The sequence below is a fragment of the Oryza sativa genome, chromosome 6 (genome assembly GCF_034140825.1).
Source record: "Oryza sativa Japonica Group chromosome 6, ASM3414082v1".
Taxonomy (NCBI): Eukaryota; Viridiplantae; Streptophyta; class Magnoliopsida; order Poales; family Poaceae; genus Oryza; species Oryza sativa.
In genome coordinates, this window is record NC_089040.1 from 8788993 (window position 1) to 8814549 (window position 25557).

Genomic DNA, 25557 nt, shown 5'->3' on the forward strand with positions numbered 1-25557 from the left:
GAGACAAGCAGTCCAGAGTGGAGAAGTTTTGCTAGGCAAGTTTGTTATAAAAGACGCGACGGAAGAAGTCAGACAAGAAGAGAAGACCGCCCAACCTATCTTCTTGTTAGCCTCCTCGAATCTCGAGGACGAGATTCTTGTAAGGGGGGTGGATTTGTCACGTCCTGATAAATTCATCCCGAAATAAAAATCATTTTCTAAAAGGAATAATAGAATTAATTAAAATTCGAAAAGAAATTGGCAAACACTAAAATACGTAGAAGAAAAATTCAAATGTGGCCCGGAGAATTTTTGTTAAATTCTCCTTGGTCTAAAAGGAGCCCTCAAATTTTACTTGAATTTTCAGAGCATCGGAAATAATTATTAAGCAACAAAAACAATTATCAGAGTTTATTAAAAAGAAAAACCTAAAAATAACCCTCTCCTTCCCTTTGGGCCAAGTCTGGCCCAAGGTTTCTCCCCTCTCCCTCTCGGCCCACGGCCGAAGTCCCTCTCTCCTCCCTCTCTTTCTCTCCCTCTCCTTCTCTTGGGCCTCCTCTTCCCCTTCCGGCCCATCTCCCTCCCCCTCTCTCCTCTTCCCCGCGGCCCACTCGGCCTCTCTCCACTCGCGCACCGCTGACGGGCAGGCCCACCCGCCACCCTCGCTGACGGGTGGGGCCCACCCATCATCCCCTTTCTCCCGCCGCTCCCGCCGCCTCCCCCGCGCCCTAGCGCCGCCGCCGCCGCGAATCCCGCCGCCTCCCGCTGTCCCCGCGTGCAATAAAGTGGGGGGAATCATTCCCCGTGATCCCCTCTCCCTTTCCCCCCATTTTTCCCTCTCTCTCTCTCGCGTTCAAACGGGCGGATTTGCCCCCGCAAATCTCGCCGGCGCCATTGATGGCGGCCGGACCTCCCGCACCGGTTTCCTTCCCCTCCGGCCGCTCTCTCCCCCTTCCAACCCTATTTAAACCCTCCCCGCACCTCCTCCGTCCGTTTCCGCATCTCGCTGCCCTTCCTCCTCGCCAGATTCGAGCTCGCGACGTCGCTCTCTCTCTCCGCCATCGCCGCCGAGCTCCGGTCCGCCGCCGTCGTCGCCCCGGATCACCTCCCACCTCGGCGCCGCCTCCTTCGGCTTCGCCGCATCCTCGCCGACCTCGTCCACCCCTCCGTTTTGGTCGCCGACCGCCGGAGCGCCACCGTCCCCATCGACCCGAGCCGCGCCACCGCCTCCCTCCGCTCCGGCCGCCTCCTCCGTTGCCGCCGTCGGCCCGGGGTGAGCCGTGGACCGTCGCCTCCTTTCCCCCTTCCCTCCCCTCTCAAGGCCGCCGCTCCGCCACGCCGGTGGTCGCCGGCGGTGACCATCGGGGCGCGGGCGCGCCGCCTCCCGCCGACCGCGCGGCGTGGCCGCCCTAGGGAGCGCCAAGTGGCCGCCGCGTGGGGCCCGGCCGTCAGCCGCCCGCGCCCTTGGGTGCGGCTGACGCGTGGGGTCCACGGCGCCGGCCGGTGTGAGCCCGGGTGCACCCGATCCACCGTGGACCGTGAGGCTGCCGCGTGGGCCCCACTCCCGTGGACCCGGTCCACGCGCCCCTCCCCCTCGGCTGACGCAATAAACCCTTTTTAAATTAAAATTTAAATGAAGAAATTCGCAAATATTCATTTAAAGAGCATATAAACTTCAAATGGCCATAACTTGGCCATTTGAACTCGGAATTGGACCGTTCAAGTCTCTAATTTTTCCTTAAGAAGTCAAGAACCCATTTTTATGCTTTGTTCCTGCTTGTTATATGGAGTTTATTAGAGTAAAAGCCTTTTCTTTTCCGTTGGTCGTGTAGACGCTGCAGCTTCGGAAGATCCGCTCTTCGAGGAGGTTGAAGCCGACGTTTGGGAAAGTGAGCAAGGCAAGTCACATCATCCTTGAACATATTGAATCCCAGTTTATAAAATTATTTTGATTTAAATTAATGCATTATCGCTTTATCATTGTTTTATTTAGCCATGCCTATTTACCTTTGTTATGACCTTATTATTATTGCTATTGTTATTATTACCTTGTTCACCCTAGGATAAACAAAACCCCAACTAGTGGGTACTCTATTCATGGTTCCACTAGTATGAATTTAGGTAGATGCTTCGCCGATTAATAGGACAACATTAGGTGGTTTTTATAACTTTAGACTTTGGGAATATTCATATCTCTTGGATACTATGGAATGGTTGGCTTATGGTGGAATTGGACATACCCCTCTCTTCCTCTTTCAAAGCCCCTAAAACCTGTTTTTCGGTGGGGTTTGGGTGCATGCCAGTTGTGGGAAGTAGCACCCCGGCCAATATAAGGATTAAGCTCGGGCCTCTGTTGCAAAGCACTACCGTACTTCCACATGTCTAGTGGGTAAGGCTTAATTTGTGGCTCAGTCTGGTTATAAACAAAAGTACACGGATGGAGATGGACGAAGTCGGGGGTCGATGGACATCTCTAGGACAAATGAAGGCTACACGAGCTGCAGCTCGGTAGTCGAGATGTCATGGCACAGGGCTGGTGTCCTGCTGCTAGGGGCTCAATCCTGCCTGCCTATCCCGGGGGTTCCGGCCGTAGGTGGGGTTGGGTCGGTACTCTTGTTTATGGCTAGGATGGGTTGGGAACTATGTCACGTCTTCCGTCCGTATACCGTGGTGGTATGTGGCACGTGGTTACACGTGAGGAAGATGTGTCTTGTGGGTAAAGATGTACACCTCTGATCAGAGTATAATCTATTCGAATAGCCGTGCCCTCGGTTATGGGCAAGCCGAGCAATGTACCCAAGTTAGTGTTTTAATTCTTAAAATTTGCTTAACAACTAAAATGTGGAATGGTTGGCCTGGGTTGGCTTGGGACGAGCTGGGACCCAGGGTCGGGTTGCCAGTTCGGTCTGAATCATCGTAGGCCTTGGGTTAAGGCAGGTTCGTGAGGGTTCACGGCCTTGATTAATAACACTGTGTAACTCTAGGATCGTCTTTATAAAATGGCTTTGGGCAACTAAGTGACTTTTAAATTCTGTTTTCTGCAAAACTTAACCCCTATATTATTACCCCTTGTACCCCCTTGCATTAATCATGCATCTACCGGTGTGGCTTGCTGAGTACTGTGGTTGTACTCATTCTTGCTCAATCTTTCCCCCCTTCAGTAAGAGAAGCTTTGGAGAAGAAGTCTTAGGTGGAGTCCTGGCTTATACCCCAGTTGAGCGCCTGTGAAGATGGAGCCGTAGGCCCGCTAGTCCGCTGCTGTTTATTTTTGATTGTCAGGCCTTAAGTGCCTTTGTAATAATGTAAATATTATCGATATAATAAAGATGTGCCTTTTGTACCATGTTTGTGTGGTGTACCCCGGCTTTTCCTGGGACGGGGATTAATACACTAGCGTTCGGGAAAATGTATTTTTCTCGGTCGCGACATCCTGGAAGCTGCATACGTTGCCTCACGACTAACCGATACACAGTCTAGAATACGCAAGAAAAACCAATATTCAAGCAACAATCAAATATGCACAAACAAAATATATTTGTTGAGGTCGAACTTACGGTTGCTCATATTATTCGCGCTTGCTAATGGATTCCAACATGCTAAGGGCTAAAGTTTCTTAATCTTTCTGTTGTCATAGTGGTCTATATAGGAGCTAACCAATATAGTATGAATGAGATACGTATCTGGCTACTATGTGGTTTAGTCTAGCAAATGGCTATTCATGCATCTATCTAAATAGAACGGTTATACACTAGAGGTTCTGTTGCCGGATGGATTTGGATCGGTCAAATAATTACTGTGAATCATTTGTATTATTATTTTATTGATGAGGGCTTTATTTTAATTATGTACATATTTTACTTGTCAAAATAAATTATAAAGGTTAACAATTACCCTTGCTTTGTATGTTAGAATTGTCTAGGTCAATCATATTATGGTTACGGGCTATCTCATCACATAATTTTACAATGAATAATTCTAATTTACAATTATATTAGGTCAAGATTTATAATTAGTATTTTATCCACTATAGATGTTTGTCATAGACTCATTAGTTTACTATACACAAAAGGGTAGGTTTTTGATATACCGTACATCTAAATTGGGATGTACAATGTATGTGGGTGCAACAATATTTAATCATTGGATCATTTACTGAATAGTTGCTATTTACTAGAAGCTATACGATATATGTGATTAAGATGGCTCTGTTTTGTTAACTAATGGATGTCAACCGAACTATATACATTCCACTTCACATGACATTATTCCAACTAACTTTAAGTGGTCTATTTACAACTAGCTCAGTTATTATTCTCCTCAGACAAGTTGAAGGTTCATCTAAGTGTGTTTATATTTTAGTTACAAAGTATGAGGCTAAACTTATGTAAATAATTTATAAGTCATAGGTTTAGTTATATTTGGACATGGACTAATAAATGGCACTAATATTTCCTATGCTTTAATTAATTTGAAACAATGCTCCTAGTTAGTTTACATAGGTTTTATAGTGAGAAAGCATGTTAAAGACAATTATTTGACATCTACTTTACCGTACAATATCAATTTCATTATTAGCACATTTTTAAGTTAACTATTATACATCATCTTGATATTAATTATTAATAATTATAAATATATTTTATTAAATAGTGAATTATATACCATTGGAAAGCTTGTGAATTTAGATGAATTTAGGTTCAAGTTTCACTCAAATCGGAGCTAAAATGAATAAGTTATGCTAGTGTAAAGAATCAAATTTGAATTAATTCTAAAAATTGCGAAATGGTACTGTTCCTAATTCATTTATTTTTAATACAACCTTATCCACATGCACAGGCTATAGTGACTGACAGGTGGGGTCTTCCTATTTTCTTTTCTTTTATTTTGTTTTTCTTTCTAAAGGAATCATATGGGCAAATGACAGGTGGGCCCGATTCCTTTGACTAGGGTGAAACCGGCCATTTAACCCGGTAGGGCCCGCATGTCATAGACTCAAGATTATAAAACCTCTATAATTAGATTTTTAACCACCCGGACCCACATGTAATAGACTCAACTAATAAAGATTAAGAAGAGAATTACTATTCACTAAACACGTGGGGCCCACTCTAATCTCTCCTCTCCTTTCTCTTTTCTCTCTCTCTTCTCTGTTTTCTCTCTTCTCTCCCTCCCGGCTTCTTCTCCCTCCTCTCTCTCTGTTCTCTGGCGACGACGACCGAGCAAGGGGAGGAGGCGGCGGCTTACCGACGACGGCGGCGGCGACGGCGGCACGACAACGGCGACAGCGCGGCAGCACGAAGGCGGTGGTGTGGCGGCGCGAGGGCGGCGCGACGACAGCGCACGGCGCGGCAGCACGAAGGCGGCGGCGCGGCGTGGTGGAGGGGAAGTGGGAAAAAGGAGGGGAAGGAGGAGGGGTGGTGTGGGATGGAAGGGCGACCGGGGAGGGGGTTTATAGGGCGCGGGGGAGGGGCGGCCGGCTCCAGGGCGATGCGACGGCGCGTGGCGTGTGGGGCGCGAGGCGGCGGGCGCGCAGCGCGAGGCGTGACGGCGACGGGCGCGCGGCAATGAGATGTCGACGGCGATGGATGGTGACAGCGGTGGCACGCGGCTCGGGGCGGGACGCGACGGGCGGCGTGGCGGCACGGGATGGGCGCGCGGCGCAGAGAGGGGCTCGAGGCGTCGGCGGCACGAGCGGCGCGGCAGTGGGATGGCGACGGCGACGGCGCAGCAGCGGCGATGGGACGGCGACGCGGCGACGGGACGGCGCGGCGCGGCGCGGGGCTCGGCGCGCAGCGATGGGACGGGCGCGGGGCGCGACGCGACGCGACGGCGCGCGGCGGCAGGCGGCGATGGCGACGGCGACGGCGACGGGTGGCGGCGGCGCGGGGCGCACGGCCGGCTAGGGCGCCGTGGTGGGAGATGAGGGGGGGAGGGCTAGGGGACCACATCGAACACCTATGCCGTAATGAACAGTGACTTTTCCTATTTATCCCGATTTTAGCCCATTTTCTATACTATTTTAATCCTATAAGCTCTAATTTTACTTAGTTAAATGTTAACTAAATTTAGGCACTAAATCCTCATGAAAATTTATCCAAAATTATTACCACCCATATTTATTTATTTATCACACAAACGAGTTCTTTTTAGATTAATTTAGATTATTGACCCTAAAGTGAACTTATATATTTTTAAAGATTTTGGGGTAATATTGAATTTAATATAACGACTTGTCATGATTAATAAATTAGCAAATTGGTCGAGTTTAGTTGTATAGCAATATATTTTACACGGATACGTTCAATCTATTTATTCTATAAATAGTAAATATAGACTCGGCACAATATTAATCTAATTGTTTAATTAAAACCTCATATAATTTTATAAATCTTAATTTAATTATATGACCATTATTTCATGTGAATTAGTTTAGCTCTATATAGACCCTTATAGTTTAGTAATATCCCATTAATTACTCCTAGTGAAACTATGTTATAGATAGAGTTCCATTATAAATGGTCATTATTTCATGTGTATTTAGATGTCATGGCACGCAACACATGGTTCAAGTATTTAGTAATTAACCCATAATTTAAATTAGTAATTAACCTTCCGTTTGTCTGGCTTTGTTTTCTTGTGCGTAATTATTTGTAGGGTTAACAATTAAATATTCTCGTAAATTTATCTATTACTTAAATTTTAGATCCTTACTTTACTTTCTTTGTGATCATTTACGGTTTGGCAAGCAATAACATTCATAACAACCAGCATGATGCAAAAGTTTTAAAAAGTTCAAAATTTTAGTGATTTTTATTGTCTTGAATTTTCAGGATGTTACAAGGCGCCGATGCTTGCTGGGTCTTCTAGAAAGTAAAAAAAATGAATTCCAACCATAGTTATGTTTGATTTTTATAATCCCAATGACAATAAAGAGTATGCGGCAGACGGATCGTAGAAGAGTATAGTGGCAGCATTTGATGGGATTTCTAAAAATTATAAAAAATGAAACTCAACGAGACAATAAGCTATAAAAACTATAAGGTCCAATTTTTAAATGTTCGGGCTTCTAAAAAGTAAAAAAAATAATCCCCAATAATAATTATGTTTGATTTTAAAATATCAATGATAATAAAAAAGGTGGCAGCGAGCGAGCCGTAGAGAAGTACAGTGACAAAGTCGTAGACGTTTTAGCGGAACTTCTAGAAAGTAAAAGAATGAACCTAAACGATAAGTATGTTCGAGTTTTAAAATAGCAATGACAATAAAGAGAAGATGCAGTAGACGGTCATAGAGGAATATAATGGTAGAGTTTAACGTAACTTCTGGAAATTATAAAAAAGAAGCCAACAGCACGATAAACTCTAAAACCTTTAAGTTTTTAGATCCAATCTTTAAATGTTCCAAGGAGAATGAATAGAAACAATGGTAGATCAAGCAAGCAAGTAAAGAATAATATGACAGAAATAAGGGGTAGCAGCTGGTGTGACTTTTAAAAACTATAAAATTAGAAACACATGGATGATAAGGTTTGGTTTTTCAAAATCTTAAAACAACGAGATACCTATTTAATAAATTTTAAGTAAAATCATATTAAAAAAATATATAATTTTATATGGGTGCTAACCGCGCAATTGCGCGGGCCACCAGCTAGTTTATATTTTAATTAATGGTTATAAAGTTATACTGTAGCATTAATACGCGCGCAATGCTCGGATTATACCACGCGCCTCACACAGCGATCCCTTCTCCGTTTTTTCTGCTTCACATCTTTCCTCCGTTTTTCCCGTTCCATATCCCTCTGGTTTTCTCCTTTGGACTGGCTAGTGAGTTGTCGACAGTTTTTGAGGTTTAAAACTTTCAAATTTTTTACCCACAGGATCTGTCATCAACCGTTACAGGGAAACGGTTCCACACTAGTACAAGCTAGTACGCATGCTTCTAGTATGCATGCTCATGAAAAAAAAAAGTAATTCCTGACTAGGGTGTGACTGCTATGTAACTACTATGTAACTACTCTGTAACTAGAGGGTAAGTGTTATGTAAGTATATTAAAGCACGATGACAATACCTATAGGACGTTCGACAAAAATTAGGTGCCAGAACATTCAAAATTTTTTTTAGCATTTATATCCAACACCAGCATCATTGCTAGCAAACCCACAAAGAAAATAGAAATATAATAAGATTATCCAAAAATAGGGATCTGCTATGTGGTTAAACGTATGTAAGTATGCAGTTACTGTCTAAGTATCATGTAACTGCTTTCAACATCAATAGTTCAACTTGCTCAGTGGTTGGGATGCTAATCTAGTTAATTGGAGGGGAAAGGATCGACTCCCAGTATAGCATACTTTTTTGCAATTTTCTTTCATCTCGCACGCACGAATCTCGGAGTAAATCCGACGACTGAAAAATTGACAGTTTTCCCCCAGAAAACTGTCGCAAGTTTTGTAGCAATTCCGTTTCTCCTTCCCACTTACAGTAATTCCCTCTCTCCTCCAAAGCCCATTAAAACAATTACCTCTTGTAAGCCCAATGAAGCAAAATACTCCATCGGTTTTATATTATAAGACTTTCTATCATTATCCACATTCATATATATGTACCTAGATTCATTAACATCTATATGAATGTGAGCAATGCTAGAAAGTCTTATAATCTGAAACGGAGGTAGTCCTTTGTAGGGAGTAAATTGTTTACCGAGAGTTACTGTACCCTATTTCATTAGCAAAGGCTTTACACCATCTCCTACAAGTAATACATTTACTAGCATGTACTTTCACATCTCCTACAAGTAATACATTTACTAGATGTACTTTCACATTTTCATAAAAATAACGTTGGCCAAAGAAACAGGGGTGGTAGATAGATTATGCCAATTATCCTCTTGCGTAAAAAAAATATCATTAGTGGAAATAAAACATAGATCGGCAATGGTAGATTTCTCCATTAGTAATATATTTATTGCTTGTATACTCTAGATTTTTTTTTTTTACTGATGATTGTTAACTCTATAGAACCATCTGTATTACATTTACCCAACAGTACAAGACTAAAATTTTTACATCAGCACTACAGCCAGCGGATAAAAGAATTATCCATCTACAATCTCCATGTACAATACAATCTGAGCATGTAAATTCTCAACACCGACGAGGGCCACCCGCCATCTAGCGTCAATGACCATCCTCGTTGTCGCCGCCACATCCGGTTCATTGACATCAAGAAGCACAACAGAGAATAGAAGGCCACTAGCCTCCTGAGCAGTGCCGGTGGTGTGGATTTGCATGGCAAGGTGCAGAACTGCAGGGCGGAGTTGTTGCATTGATGGGCAGGGTCCCATCGGCCATCACACTTGGGCAATGACCTCGCCGGACTATCATCGCTAACCACTGCCAGCGCTGCGCAGTAGTAGCCATCCATCATCTATCAAGTAGAAAAAAATACAAAATTATTCTAGTTCTTGTCATGGAGACGACGAACAAAAGAAAAATAGCAAACAACCTCTGTCACTAGCTGATTAGACGACGAACAAAAGAAAAATAGCAAACAACCTCTGTCACTAGCTGATTCCACCCTAACCTCTGTGGCCAGATACATGGAGCATGATGTGCAAATGTAGGACTTGTGTAGTCCATCAATTTAAATCAGGTAATATTGTAGATTACACGTTAATTTGATTTTCAAAAAGAAATTGAGGCTTTATATGTGAAGGTGAAGTAGAGTATACAGATGGAAATTAGAGTGTTATTTCCTTACTTGCTTGTTCTGTCAATGCCGTCGACGTGGAGCAGTCGCGGTTGTTGTTCTTGGCCCAGGTGAACAACTCCTCCTTGTTGGTGAAGGCGTTGCCCAGCATTAAGCAGTGAGGACCGAAGCATCGCTTTTGCCTCAACCGCTGAGATGTCGTTGTCCACCTCTTTGGTGCGCACTGCTCGCCTGCCACCACCGTCAACCGCCACGGTGCCGTCATCCTCCTGCATGGTGTGTCCCCGATCTGTGGGTTGGGATGGTAGATAGATTCAAATAAAAAAAAAGGAAAAATGGAGTGGGGGAGAGAGTGGTTTGTTGGGTATGGAAAAAAATAATATATACCGGAAGCAGGGAAGTTGTTTTTATCAAAGTAAATTGTTTACTCCGATAATGGTGGAAGCGGGATGGCAAGACGTGAGGTGGTGTCGGAAGTAGGGAAGTTGTTTTTGTCGAAGTACATTGTTTACTCCGATAACGGTGGGAGCTGGGCTGGACTGATGGATGGTATCTCTGTAAAGTTATATTCATTAATGAATATAAAGTTATATTTACCATAATATTTTAATTTTAAATTATCTTTATTTAATAATTCTGAAATTCTGAATTAATAAACACAATACGCACCACCCATTCTGGAGTCTCAATTATAATTTATGTTATTTAATTATTTTCACCAGCCCAAACAATAATAAGTCATAATTGCTGTGGCCTACCTCATATATACTTAATAAATACAAAGTTATACTTTGGGTGAAGTAATGGTAAATCTAAAATAAAACTTATTAAGTGGCACATACACTATGCTGGAACATATCATCTGTGACGGGTAGATCCCTCGTCACAGAAAAGTGGTCCGTGATGACTCAACATCATCAATGAGCGGTAAATACCCATTAGTGGTGACATACATTTTCGATGGGTTGTATACTGTGACCCATTACAGATAAGTGCACCATCAGTAAGTGGTAACGGACACCTCTGACGGGTTATATACTGTGACCAGTCACAAATGTGAAAAATCACCCCCGAAAAAGCAGAAATAGAGCTCTGTCCTTCAGCTCACAATGATATTACACAGGAAGCAAGTACCACAATAACTTTGCATTTTGTTTACAGATCTACACAAGCAAAAGATCTACAGAGCTAGAACATCCGCACCATATTCAGCAACATATATACCTCATCTCAAATTTGAGAACAATCAATATATAGGCACATCCACACAGGCAACAACACAACTCAAGTAGAAATCTGAAGGTGAACCTTTGCAAAATCAAAATCATACACAACCTACAGGAGTCGAGGGCACTCACTCGTTACTGTCGTTGCCATTTCACAAGCCACCAGAGCAAACAGTGGCATCTGTCACGCCCGGAATTTCTATCCAAAATTCCAAACGCTTACATGTGTGTGAACCCTCGTCCAGGAATCAGCCGAAGCACACAATAACAAATTGATAATAGAGTACAATTATTACTCTAATTAATAAGCGAATAAAATGTCATTATAGAGGTAGATAGTTCCTCTCAATCAATAAAGATCTAAGCAGCGGAAAAATAAGATAAACGGTGCAGACGACTCCACTCCACAGGCATCTTGACCAGGGCTACACCTAATCCTCCACACCATCAGCATCACTGTAGAACTCCTCCTCTGATGAATGATTGCAAGGTGAGTATATGACATACTCAGCAAGCCACGCAGCAAGTATGCAAGTGCACAGGATAACAAAGGATGGCATAGTAGGGTTTCATTTGCATAAACATCATTTAATAAACATTTCAGAATTTAATAAAATAGTTAAGTAGTAATTAAACAATATTAATCCAACGCTATACAACATACCCTGTTGCATAGGCCCAATCATTCTGAACAACCATCCCGGCTACACAGTTCTATCTCCAAACCAGGAATATACCATTCCAAACCAGGAGCTAATCAAATTATTACCAGTTATAGCATCTTTTATTATGGTGAGAAGTGTGAAACTATTCACGAAAGACATTGTTAGACTCGCCCATAACCACGGGCACGGCTATTCGAATAGTTTTACTCTGACCAGAGGTGTACCACTGTACCCACAAGACACAGCCCCACAACATGTCACCATGCGCCTCAATACCACCACGGTACCTCAGAAAGGAGCTGTGATAGTACCCCTCGCACAACACAATCCACCACAGCGCACCATTCCTGGATCATAATCACCCCCTTATAAACAAGGCATGGACTCCCCAGCAACCCCCGTGGGCTTATCTCCGCCATTTCTCAGTCTGGTGCCCCGCAATGAACCATGCTATACAAAAGGTAAAGCCGTTGCCCACGCTGGCTTGTGGTTGGCACGGTTAATGTTTCACAACCGAAACTCGTGAACCGGTCCTTAATTGTCATGAGCACGACCATCAAAACCATGTGCTCACAACCCGCTATTATCAGGTTTTAATTGGCAAATTAATTAATTAACCAATCATGATTAACCATCATGAGCTATCATTAAGCCATCATTAAATAATAGTGAGTCATAAGTTATCCCAATAGTGTGCTAATGTTTCTAAGCATGGCTAAGCAATCATATCTAATATCTAGCTGAACCAATATATAAAGCCCAACTAGTCAAGTTATAATAACCCAAGGTATCAAGGAATAAAGTAATGAAGAACAAAAGGGCTATAACAAACAATAGGTTAATTCCACCCAATGACATTCGAAAATAAATGCAATAGTTGAATAGAAACAATAGCTTTAAACAGGATCAACATGCTCAAAAGGTTGTTTGGGATCTGTGTGACTTGCCTTGCTGGCCTTGGAACTCTTCAAAATCTTCTCCTGCAAACTCAGACTCTCCGGAAACGTCGGAATCTAAAGAGAAAAGAGTAAAATCACCAAAACAGCACATAAACAAGCATGAACAGTAATGTGGATATTTTTAACATGTAGGTCTCAATGTTAGAAAAAATTAGAGACTTGAACCAACTAAATCCGAGCTAAGATGAATTAGTTATGAATTTTTAAAGATTAAATCAGATTAAAACACTTATATGGGTTTTAATTGAATTATGACGCAATAATGAATTATTTTTGAAAAGGAAAAGGGAATTATTGCGTCAGCGGCTAGGGTTCGCGGTGGACCGGGTGCACCGCGGCGGCTCACGGAAACAAACGGCCGAGATCGATCCTATCCACAACGAACGGCCAAGATCTAACGGTCTACGACCGGTCTACGACGGACGGCAACGATGACGTCGGCGATGACGTCATCACCAGCGGCGGCTCGGGCGCGCAAGCTCGCCGGCGAACGACGGCACGACGACGCGAACGGAGGACACCAACACGTAGAGGGCGACGTGGCGAACTCACTGGTGACCAAAACAGCGGCAGAAGATCAACGGACGGTGACGGCGTCGAGGAAGAAGCGGCGGCGACCTTCGGCTTGACGACGACGGCGATGCTCCGGCGACCTACGGCGACGACGGAGGGGTGGACGAGATCGGCGACGGCTTGGGGACCACGACGGTGACCTCCCCGAGCAGCGACGACGACCGGAGCAACGGCGGCGCACGGCTGGAGCTGCAGCGGCGACGGCGGCGCACGGCTGCACGGTGCTAGGGCGCTACAGACGGTGGCGTGCAAAGGCGAGGGTGGCGACGGATAGCGGAGACACCGGGGGTCCTTTTATAGGGGCAAGGAGGCGGCGGCGAAGGCCCACGGCGACCGGCGACGCGATGGAAGGTTTAGGGTTCGGAGGAGAGAGATCGATCCGAATCGAACTCGAATCCACGGATTTCCAAACCGAATTGGCGATCGATTCCAAAAGGAAAAAGGTAGAGAAGATCCCGGGAAGCATTTCCCCTCAAACGATTTCACCGGATCGGGAAAGATGAGGCCGAATTGGAAAGGCGGCGTCGGCGCGGCGCGGCTAGGGTTTCGGCACGAGGTGTCAGCGGCCGAGCGGGCGGCTGCGGGCTGACTGGGCCGAAGAGGATAGAGAGGGAAGGTTTTGGGCTGACTTTCGGCCCAAGGCCAAAAGAGGACTTTTAAAACCTTTTCCAATTTAAATTATTCATGAAATGCAATTCCATTTATTAAAAATACTTCCTTGGCTCAAATAAATCCCAGAAAACTTAGAATCAAGCAAAGTATTTAATGAAATTTTATCTGGCCCCATTTTAGATTGGAATTTATTATTTAAAATTAGATCTTCTCTTCTAGGCTTTTAAATCATTTCTAATAATTCCAATTAAACAACAATTTATATATTTAGGATTTTTAGGGTGTGACAGCGTCCATCTCCACCGCTTGCACCGCCTCCTTGCTGCCTCCCATCCCTCCAACACCTTTAACTAGATCCACTGGTTCCCGAGCTCAGGGCCGGATCCGCCCACCAAATTCACCACCACCACCAGATCCGCTCACAGTCATCGTCTATGTTTCCGGACCCAGGTGCCCCCAGCTTGTAGGCCACTAGATCTGGTCACCCAGGCTCGGGGGCTACTAGCAGAGATGGGGCCGACGGCGGATGCTGTGCATCAAGGTGGAGATGGGGGCGCCTCCACCCCCACACACCTGTCGTAGCTTTCCTCCCTTCTCTCCTCCCATCCGAGTCCCTCTCACCACTATCCGTTTCTTCCTCCTTCCCTTGTTCCCCTCTGCAACTCTATTCATTTTTCCTCCTAACTTCCTCCTCTCTCTCCCTCGCATCTTCTCTGAAATCTCCTTCATGTTTGATCGCCCGCCGCTGCTGATCATTGAGCATCGGATCTGGCTTCCACAAGATCAGGGGTGTGGATCCGATCACTTGTCATCATCTCCAACCGTGGGGTCCTGCCACTTTTTTTCCCTGACCGTTGGTCGCTGCCCCTCGACTATAGGGCATCGCATCCAACCTCCAAGAGGTCAGGATACACATATCTGATTGCCCGCCGCTGCATTCGACCACTAGACCATGCCTCCTTTGCTCCCCAACCACTTGTCGCTAGATCTGACCACTCGCAGCCGCCTCCTTCGCTACCTGACCGCTGGGTGTCGGATGCAGCCTCCACGAGGTAGCGAGACGCGGATCCATCCACACACTTAGCGCCTTTACCCATGCACCCCTCCACCCCCCCCACCCTTACCCTAACACCACCCTACACGTCATGCAGGTTGGTGCAGTGGCCCTTCTTTGTTCTTCGGTTTACTTGCTAGTGACGTGGGCTCGTCGGAGTTGTTTTCTGATGGCGGAGGTTGCTTTCTATAGGAAACATAGAATGGGTCGGCATGGCTGGTTGTGCTCAAGGGACCGATGGGCGGAGCGCGGCTGCTTAGTGGTCTTCGTTGTCCCAAGCTGCTCTTTGAACGTTTTCTTCCTCTGTGCCATCACTCCATCAGCGCCCAAGCATATTCTTTGTTCATAGAGATTTTGGAGTCTGATGAATGTGATGGCAACTTGCAACGCAGAAGTATTTCTTTCATCGGAATCTACATTGATGATGGGTGTTGAGCCAAGGGTTGGTACTCCTTTTTGCCTTTTTTTTTCTGTGATTTTCCACATGTGTGACGGGTCACATGATACAACCCGTCAGAGGTGTCTGTCACATCTGATGGGCCTCCACCCGTCAAACGTGAGTTAAGTCATCACTAACCACTCATATGTGATGTGGGGTTTACCCATCATAGATGAGGGTCTGAACCCATCAAAACTAACTTGTTCTATTGCAAGTGGTATCTTAAAGGGAGAATAGTCTATTTGGTCCTTTAACTTTCGTTCTAAGGTCAATATGGTCCTTGATATTTCATTTTGTTCGAACTGATCCTCAAAGTCTATCTTTCAGTCTACTATGGTCCTTGACCCACCAAAAACGCCACGTAGGCATGCCATCTCATCATCTTATACAAATCTCCCATGGAATGCCTAATATACCCTTACATACAACATAAGAGAGAAAAAAGAAAAAGGAAAAATATCATACACACTTACATTCGTAAATACTCAAATATATCGATTTGTCTATCAATACATGTAACATAATCAATTTTTTGTATAAATCAATTCCTGGGATTATATTTAATTATCTAATCTTATAGGATTAATTAGTCACAGTATTTCGTATTACATACAAATGGACAAATAAGATATTTCACCATCCATTTTTAATAAGATGATGACATGGCATGTCTACATGGCGTTTTAGGTGGGCCTAAGGTTCATATTGGACCATATGACAAAGTTTAAGGATCTGATTGGATAGAATAAAATATCAAGGACCATATTGACCTTAAGGCGAAACTTTAGGGACCAAATGGGCTATTCTCCCTATCTTAAAGCATTTGCACGTAGGATTTGTAATTTCGATGTTTGAAAATTTTGAATTTAAATTTGAATTGTGATGTTTGAAATTATGAATTTATATATTATTGAATTCTATGCGTTAGAAATATCTATGCTTGAATTATGGTGGTGTAAAACTAGGTATATAAATAGAGCTTATTTTGAAATATTTAGAGAAAAAGAAAGAGGGACTGACTGACTGAGAAATAATGGATGATATTTATGGAGTTGGAGATAGTTTTTGGATGGAAGTAACTACACAGCTCTGGTTTGTCTAAACCAGCTACCATTCCATCTATAAGAGGCACCATCTTCATATACTTCAAATACAATTTTCTCTTAAACTACTCATCCGATCTACGATCCGATTACACCGTTGTGTTCGTAACAATTAAATCTTTACAACAAGATCTCACATGATTATATTTTAATGAAAAATCAGAAATTACTTTTATGATATGTTTAAATTACTTTTAGATTTCACTAAGTTACTTATTAGATATATAAAAGTAAATTCAGTAAAATCTAAAAGTAATTTACATATATTATAGAAGTAACTTAGAACAAATCGAATGTAAATTTAGCATGTCATTTGAAGTAAATCTGTTGTAGAGATAAAAACATGACTCTATCTATAAATTAAATTAATCAGCACAAATTATGGAATTAACTAAAAAAATAAAAGTAATCACCTCAGAGAATTATGAATGTATAGAAATATTTTAATCAAATCCAAAAATAACATATATATATATATATACATATATATATATATATATATATATACATATATATATATATATATATATATATATATATACATATATATATATATATATATATGATAATTTGTTCAATGAAAAAAGGCATTAATTAAAGTTACTTTCCTTTTGTTATAATTTACTTCTATAATATATGTAAATTACTTTTAGATTTTACTAAATTTACTTTTATATGTCTAAGAACTTAGTGAAATCTAAAAGTAAGTTAGACATATCATAAAAGTAATTTGGGATTTTTCATCAAAATATAGTCATGTGAGATCTTGTTGTAAAGATTTAATTATTACGAACAACAGTGTAATCGGATTGTAAATCGGATGAGTAATTTAAGAGAAAATTTTATTTGAAGCATAGATGATAGGAATATTTTCCCTACTTGCTCAATGGATTAATAGCAACCAAAACTCCTAAATTACTAGCACGTGGGTGTCTCTCGTTAAGACTAATTGGAGAGGTCTCCCCAATTAGATTTACCGTTTTTAGATCTAAAGAAATTAATCTGTACGGTACAGTGTCGATTTCTCATGTCGCTTCCAACATATCATTTATTTCCCGTTTCAATCAAACAATCGATGTATTCTGTGTAGGAAACAAAAACTTCCGATGAATTTAATTAGGTGAGGTGTCCAGCTCGCGATCGGTCCGCGAAAAGGCTCGTACATGCGTGCGTGGTACGTGAACCCCGAGAATAAAATCATTTCTCCGAATTAACTTTAACCAAGCATGCTTCTCAACTGTTTTTTAGGTGGCCAAAAACAATTTTTGTAGGCGGAGGGGATGACCGCCTGCAGACCAACGACGGTGAAACCATTTTCGCAGGCGGGGCCATGGCTCGCCTGCGAAAATCCAATAAAAAAACAAAAAAAAAATCGCCTCGCCACCGCCGCTGCACCAGGAGCCGCCACCGCCCTCCCCCAGCCTCCCTTCGGCCGGATCTAGGAGGGGAGGGGAGCCGCCCATGTCACCGCCGCCGCTGCCGTCCTCCCCCGGCCTCCCTCCGGCCGGATCTGGGAGGGGAGGGGAGCCGCCCATGTCACCGCCGCCGCTGCCGCCCTCCCCCGGCCTCCCTCCAGCCGGATCTAGGAGGGGAGGCCGGGCAGCCGCCGCCGCCGCACCGGGAGAGGGCCACCGCCGGAGGGGAGCCGCCCATGTCGCCGCCGCCACCCTCCCCCGGCCTCCCTCCGGCCGGATCTGGGAGGGGAGGCCGGGGAACCACGTCGTCGCCGCCGCCCTCCCTTGGCCTCCCTCCGGCCAGATCTGGGAAGGGAGGCCGGGGAGCCGCCTCCACCGCACCGGGAGAGGGCCGCCGCCAAAGGGGAGCTGCCCACGTCGCCGCTGCCACCCTCCCCCGGCCTCCCTCCGGCTGGATCTGGGAGGGGAGGCCGGGGAACCACGTCGTCGCCGCTGCCGCCACCCTCCCCTGGCCTCCCTCCGGCCGGATCTGGGAGGGGAGGCCAGGGAGCCGCCGCCACCGCACTGGGAGAGGGCTGCCGCCGGAGGGGAGCCGCCCACGTCGCCGCCGCCACCGCCGCCCTCCCTGGGCCTCCCTCCGGCTGGGAGGGGAGGCCGGGGAGCCGCCGCCCCCGCACCGGGTCACCGCTGCGTCCGCGCGCTCCACCGCCACCGCCGCCGGTGGAGGGAGGGAGGGGAGGGGAGGGGGAGCTGAGAAGCTGGTGGAGGAAGGGAGAGAGAGAGAGTTGAGAAGATAAGTGTGGGGAAATGAGTGGTGGGGAGGGGTTGGAGGAGTAGATAAGTATTAAAGTTTTTTTATTTTTTTTGGGTAGGTACGATTTTTGCAGGCGGACCACATAAGGTGCGCCTGCGAAAATAGATGGTCCGCTTGTGAAAATCATTTTCGCAGGCGCCGCTTAAGTGGTCCGCCTGCGAAAATCGGACAGCGAACTTCACCCGATTTATATTTTTTAGGCGGTCATTTGACTTTTAAGGGTCATGTCCGCTTGTGAAAAAAAGACACCACGTTGGAAAAAATGTTTTTTTTGTAGTAGTGTGTCATTTTGCCATCTGCAGGCTGCGAGATAGTCTTAATTCCCTGTTCATGGTTCAACTTTATAATTAATTCATTCGATTATAACTTTGAAATGTGATCACAAATATATTCAACTATTTAGTCATTTGGCTATTCTGTATAAACAAAAAAACATTCCACTTTTTGGTTCGAAGTGTAGCGAATGTTGTTGGCTTGTTCCGGAATGTGCTTGCGTAGAATGTAGGTTGTTGATAAATTACGAATGCGCTAATGCACTACAATCGTACGTCAAGACATTTTGAATTGGCTTCTCAATTAATGGATTGGCCCATGTGTATATATGCTAGTGATAGTTCATTGCAACTTCTAACTACTTCTAACTTCTCAATTAACTTCTAACTATTTTCTTCAGTGCTGTGTCATTTGTTAATGACAACGACATCAAATTCATTAAGTCCTGATCTAGCATGTCCACGGGAAGGACGGCGTCTATAAAAAGTTTTGAGTACTGAAAACTGGCCATGTATAGATAGCTAGCTACTCCCTTTATCCCATAAAATACTAATTTAGGATGTGATATTTTCTAGTACCATAAATCTAGATCTAGATATGTCTCTGTCTAGATTCATTATATTAAGAAACGTTGTATCTTATTTTAAGTTGGTTTTTATGGGATAGAAGGAGTACGATTGAAAGGTTTACCTAAAGTAATGCTATAGGCACTACTACATAAATGATCTTTGCATACCATCAATACTAATTTTAGCAGACGGATGAAGCACTTGCCTGGAGCTAGGTATCTGCAAAAATCGGTATTTTCGTGTGCGGGCGCCACAACCACATCTAAAATACATACCATTTTCATAGACGGGCGCAGTAAGAAAGTCGCGTGCAAATATCCTATTTTTTTCCGTGCGGCCAAATAAGGATGTCCCACTAGACGATTTAAAATAAAATGAAAAAAAGAAAAAGTTAGAAATCCAACCACTAGGTCGTGGAGAGGTCGTTGCCGTAGCAGCCATGGTCGTGGTCGCTGCACTCCTCTGCAATAGAGGAAACAAAAGCAGCAGCAGCGTTGCAGCGGCAGTGACTTAGCCAGGCTTGGCACCCTTTTTATCTTTTTCTCTACCCTTCCTCTTCCTCTAGTTGTCTAGAAGCTGCTAGAACCTTCTATTCATGTTGTATGCCATAGAGGGGTGTTTAGATTCAGGAGTATAAAGTTTTGGCGTGACACATCGAGTATTATATAGAGTGTCACATGGGATGTTCGGGCATTAATAAAAAACTAATTACAAAATCCGGCAGTAAACCGCGAGACAAATTTATTAAGCCTAATTAATCCGTCATTAGTAAATGTTTACTGTAACACTGCATTGTTAAATCATGGAGAAATTAGGCTTAAAAGATTCGTCTCGCAAATTAGTCGCAATCTGTACAATTAGTTACATTTTTAGCCTATATTTAATACTTCATATAGGTGTTAAACGTTCGATGTGATATCGTGTAATTTTTTTTTTAACTAAACAGGTCCATAGTTTCTCCACCTTCAATTCCAAATTAATCCTGCATTGTTTGTATTGGATACTGCCTATTCAGATTAGACTGTGGGTTCCTAACAGGGCCCAAGGCCCAAGTCCTATGGTGCACTGCAGACACTGCTGCTTTGCCGCAATAAGTTCACTTTTACTCCCTTAAATGTGACCGAATCTAATCCATGATCCTAAACCGCAAAACGGGATATCTCGACTCCCGAACTATTGAAACCGGTGTAATTTGACTCCCTAGACGGTTTTGGAGGGCGGTTTTGCTGACGTGGCACCTACGTGGCTGTATTGACCGGGTCTTCTTTACACGTGGCGCTTAAGTGGCATTAGAATTAAAAAAATCATTTATCATTCACACAAAGTATGACATGTGGGACCCATTGACATGTGGGGCCCACATGTCATCCTCTCTTCTCTCCTTCCTCCTCCCTCTCTCTCTCCCTTCTCTCATTCTCTCCCCCCAACCTCTCTTCACCACTGGAGCGATAGTGGGGACGGCGGCGGCGGCCGGCGGTCGGGAGTAGCGGCGGCGGCGTCCGGCGGTTGGGAGACGGCGGCGAGCGGCGGAGACGTGGGCGTGGCGGGGAGCGAAGACGGCGGCATTCGGCGGTGGCTGCCATGGATAGGGTGAGGTGGGGGATCTCCCCGACAACGTCCGCAGCCACCGCCGCGCTCCTACAGCTGGATCGACGGCCGCCGCCGCCGCCGCTCTCTCTCCCTTATTTCTCTCTTTCTCTTTCTCTCCCTGTTTCTCTAACTCCCTTCCCTCTCCGGCTCTCCCCCGTCGGCCGTCGGCAGTGGCGACTAGCAAACAAGGGAGCGGTGGCAGGCGTCTATTAGGCCCCTCACAGTGCAAGCTATGGGGCCCGTACCCCTAGCCCAAAAAATTGGTCCTAAGACACCCATCCCATAGTGCAAGCACCCATATATGTGTGGCTTAATCGGATAGAGGCACTGGTAAAGGGTACCAAGCCCACAGTGGGCGTGACCCTAGCTTCCGGACCGGTGGAGCGAACGAAAATTTCTTTCCTCCACCTACCCCCTCCAGCCCTTCCTCTCTCGCGCGAGACTTCTCCTCTTCTCGAGTACTACTCCTCTTCTCCTCTCCGCGTCTCTTCTCCTCTCACGCCGGGAGGCGACGGCGCCAGCAGTTGCCGCCTCGTCGTCGTGGTGGCGGCGCCGCCGCCTCGCCTCCTTCCCCTCCCTCTCTATCCCTCGCCGCGCCTCCTTCTCCTCCCTCGCCGCGACGCCTATGGGAAGCCGCGGCGAGGAGGCGTCCCCAGCGGCGGCGGCTAGCGCAGTGGCGGAGGCTCGACCGGGGGACGCCTCCACCGTGGCGACCTCGCCGAGGGAGACCTCGAGCAGCCGCGCCGCCACGACGAGGAGCGGGTGGCTGGGCCGGCGGCGGATCTGGCGGACGCGGCTCTCGTCGGCGCGAGGAGGAGCGGCGAGCAATTCGAGGCGGCGGCGAGGAGGAGGAGTAGTCCTCGGGAAGGCGCCGGCGCAATGGTTCCCCTCCCCAAGAAGAGGCACAGCGGAGGCGGTGTGGTAGAAGAGGCGGCGCGGCCTCCTCCCCGTCGACCGCGCCGCTGATCCTGACCCCGCCGTCGCCGCCGCGGTCTGCTCCGTCATCGATCGACGCGGCGGTGGACGGATCCGCCTTTCCCGATGGCGGGGGCGGCGAGGGCGGAGGGAACAGACGGCAGTGAGGATGAAGCGGGTGCGGGAACAGTGGACTCTTGTGTGATTCCTCTTGTGTTCTTGTGTGATTCCTCTGCTCTTTGTGTTCTTGGGTGATTCATCTTGTGTTCTTGTGTGATTCCTCTCGTGTTCTTGTGTGATTGGCAACGAAATCGGTGGCGGGAGTAGGGGATTTGGGCGCGACTTCTTGCTGATTTTTCGAGGGCGAATAGGGGATTTCGCCAGGGGAATCTCGCGCAAGAGCACCGGGCGGCGAGAGAACGACTCCCATAGCGCACGCGCCTCACATCGATTCCACCGCGCGTCCCCTTTTCCAGGCGAGGTTTTGCGCCCCCTAGTTTAGGCACGAGCGCCCTAGCTGAGACGCGGGTCTGAGCGACACGGCAGCAAAAATCTGACGTGGCGCGACTAAGGCACGGTCCAGGTCAACGCACTGTGACAGGCCTTAGCGAATACCTGTAACGCACGTGAGCGTGGACGCGAGAGAGAAGAACAGTAATCACATAGAACACAAGTGTTTGGCGCTGCGAACAACTGAGAAGCATTTTCTGTTTCTCTTCTTCCTTTTATTCTGTGAATACAAGATCATTGGCATGTTGCCCCGGTTGACGCGGACATGATCCCTCAATGGCGACTGCCATCCCAATCAGCAAGACCGTGCCCGCGTATGACATGCTCCCGTGGAACTAAACGCGCACGACGAGCCTCAACGTCGCACATGACCGAAAAACCAGCGAGGTCATGTGCGTGACTCTGACAGAATGAACAGAAAAACAGGGGGGCGGGGAACTATCAGAACCAGAAACACAAACCAGATCGACACAAATTTATTTGTAACAATGGCGGCGGTAGTCACCGGCGGGCGCCGGAGAAGGAAGGGAGATAGCCACCGGCGGGCACCTAGCGGGATCGTCTTCCTCGTCATTGCCGTCGTCGTAGCCGTCGACCTCCACGGAGCGCGCCGTCTGTGGCAATTGGACGGGGGTCATGTAGCGCCCGTTCCGTCGTGGCGCCTAGCGGGAAAATTATCTCTTAAAAACCCTAATTGCAAAATTTGTTTCCTTGCTTGTTGTCTAGTGTCCGTGCCATCTCAAGATCTCAATCCCCGATCTATCGTCGAGTTCAATTCCGAATCCAAATCCCTCCAAATCAAATTCCTCCGCAAAAGTCTAGTTTGCCTCCCCCGGGTTCGATGGGCCGAATCCCTCTCGGCCCATCTCCCCCTCCCTCCCCGGCGCCCTCTCTCCCTCTCTAGCTCTCTCCCCCGGCGCGCTCCCGCTATCTCTCCCTCTCTTTCTCGCTCTCTCCCCCGCTTCCCCCCTCCGCTCCGCCCGCACGCCCCGCGCGCGAGCGCGAGAGCCGCCCGCGCCGAGCCGAGCCCTCCTTTCCGCTCCCTCGCTGCCGCTCCCCGCGCGTCGTTCGCGCGCGCGCCCGCGTGGTCCTCGCCCGCGTCGCGTCTGTGCCGCCCGGCCCCGCTGCCCTGCCGCGCCTGCAGCCACGCAGCCGCTCGGCCCCGCGAGCCAGCGCGCGTGCCCAGCCGCGCCGCCCGTTGTTTCCCGCGCGCGCGTGCCGAGTGGCCGACCGCCTGGTCGCCGCCGCCGTCACTCTCTGCCGCGCCAGCCCGCGCCTGTCGCCCGTGTCGTCGCGCCACTCCAAACCGTCCCGCCGTCATCGCCGTCGTCATCGCCTCGGCCCCGCCACTCCGCGCGCAAGCCGCCAAGGGACGGAGGCAGAGCCCCCCTCCTCCCTCTGCCGCGACGCCTCCGCTCCCTCCTCCTTTTCCCAAAGAAGCAAAGGGCAAGCTCCCCTTTCTCTCCCTCCTTTTCCCCTTTTCCTCCCGCCGGCGTCATCCTCCCTCCGCCCTGTCGCCGTTTGGACGCGAGCGCGGAGCGCCAGCTCGCGCCTTGACCGCCCAAAGTCGGTTTCCAAACCGACATTGCCGCCCTTAAAGCCCCGGGCGCCCTCCCTTCCCCTTTCCCCCTATTCCTCCCCGTTTCCCGTCCGCGCCATTGCCGCCGCCTTCCGAGCTCTGTCTCGCCTCCGCCGTTCATCGCCAAGCGCCGGGAGAGCCGGTGCGTTCGAGGACGCGGAAGGGGACTCCGGGCGCTCGTCTTCCTCCTCTTCCCTGGCCCGAGGCCGGAGAGATTACTCCCGCGCCGTCGGCTCTCGTCGCTGCGCCCCGCCCGCACGGTAGTGCCTCCCTCCGTTCTTCCTCCTCGCTCCATCTCCCCCCCTTAGTTTTCGGTGGTAGCACGAGTAGCCTCCCCGTAGCTAGCCGACGCCGCCCCGACCGTTGCCGTCGCTCGCCGTGTGCTCGCCGCCGTCGCCGCCCGAGCTCGGAAGCGCCGCTCGTCACCGGCCTCGCTCGGCGTAGTTCCGCCCAATCCGACGCTAGCATCGGATTCCCGTAGCCGCGTAGATGCTCTCGCCGCTGGGAATTGGCCCCTCGCGACCTCGTCGCCGTTTTCCTCTTCTCCCGCCGCCGGTTGCCGTCGCCGCGATTCGCCGCCGTCAAGCTCCCTCCGGCGAATCCGAGCCGTTGGCTCGTCTCCCCTCGTCACGTGCAACCACCCGGTGTGCTCGCTTTTGCCCGTATCGCCGTGGTTCGCTCCGCCGCTCGCCGCTGTCGACCGCCGTCCGTTCCGGCCGGCGTCGTCGTCTACCTCCCGCCGGCCCGCGTGGCAGCCACGTAGGCGCCACGTCGGCGCTAGCTCAGCCTAGACCGGGTCGAGCCGACCCCGGTCAGTCCCTCCCCGTGCGCGCGTTCCACCGTGAGCCGTGAGGCTGCGCGTGGGCCCGCCGCACCCGTGTCCACCGCGAACCGCGCGCGTGCACCGCGTCCTTCCCCCACCCTAGCGCCGCGCTGCGTGCTCCCTCCGCACGGTGAGCCGAGCCGCTGACAAGCGGGTCCCACCCGGGACCGCGCGTGGTGAGCCCGGTCTACCGGCCCTCTCTCTCCTCCCCTCCCGCGCGCGCGCGCTTGGGCCGTCTTGGGCCGGCCGGCCCATTTAGCTCGGCCGGACCGCCCCATCTCTCTCGGGCCGCGCCCTAGCCGCCCAAGGAAAAGTCTAATTTCCATCCCTCTTTTCTTTTCTTTTCTTTTTCAAAAAGGATTTAATTAAATCATTTTTCCTTTAGACCAAAAATCCAATAATCTTAGAAATTCAATATCTCCCCAACTGTAAGTCCGTTTGACTCCGTTCAACTTCCAAAATTCCTCAAATCTCGAGATCTATCTAATGGCACGCTTAGAGGTCATTAATAGGGCTTTATTTTCGCCGTTTGTTGAGTTTGTCCCATTTCGCGTGTAGTTTCGGAGCCCGAAGACCCGCAGTGTGAGGATTTCAAGGATCAAGCTCCAGATCTCGAGCAAGGCAAGCCACCTTTGAACATCTTGAGCCTATATTTGAAATTTAATTATGTTGCTTGAAAAATATTATGCATTGATAGGATCGCACTTAATCTGTTGTCCCGTCTGCAAGGCAGATTGGCAGACCTACCTAA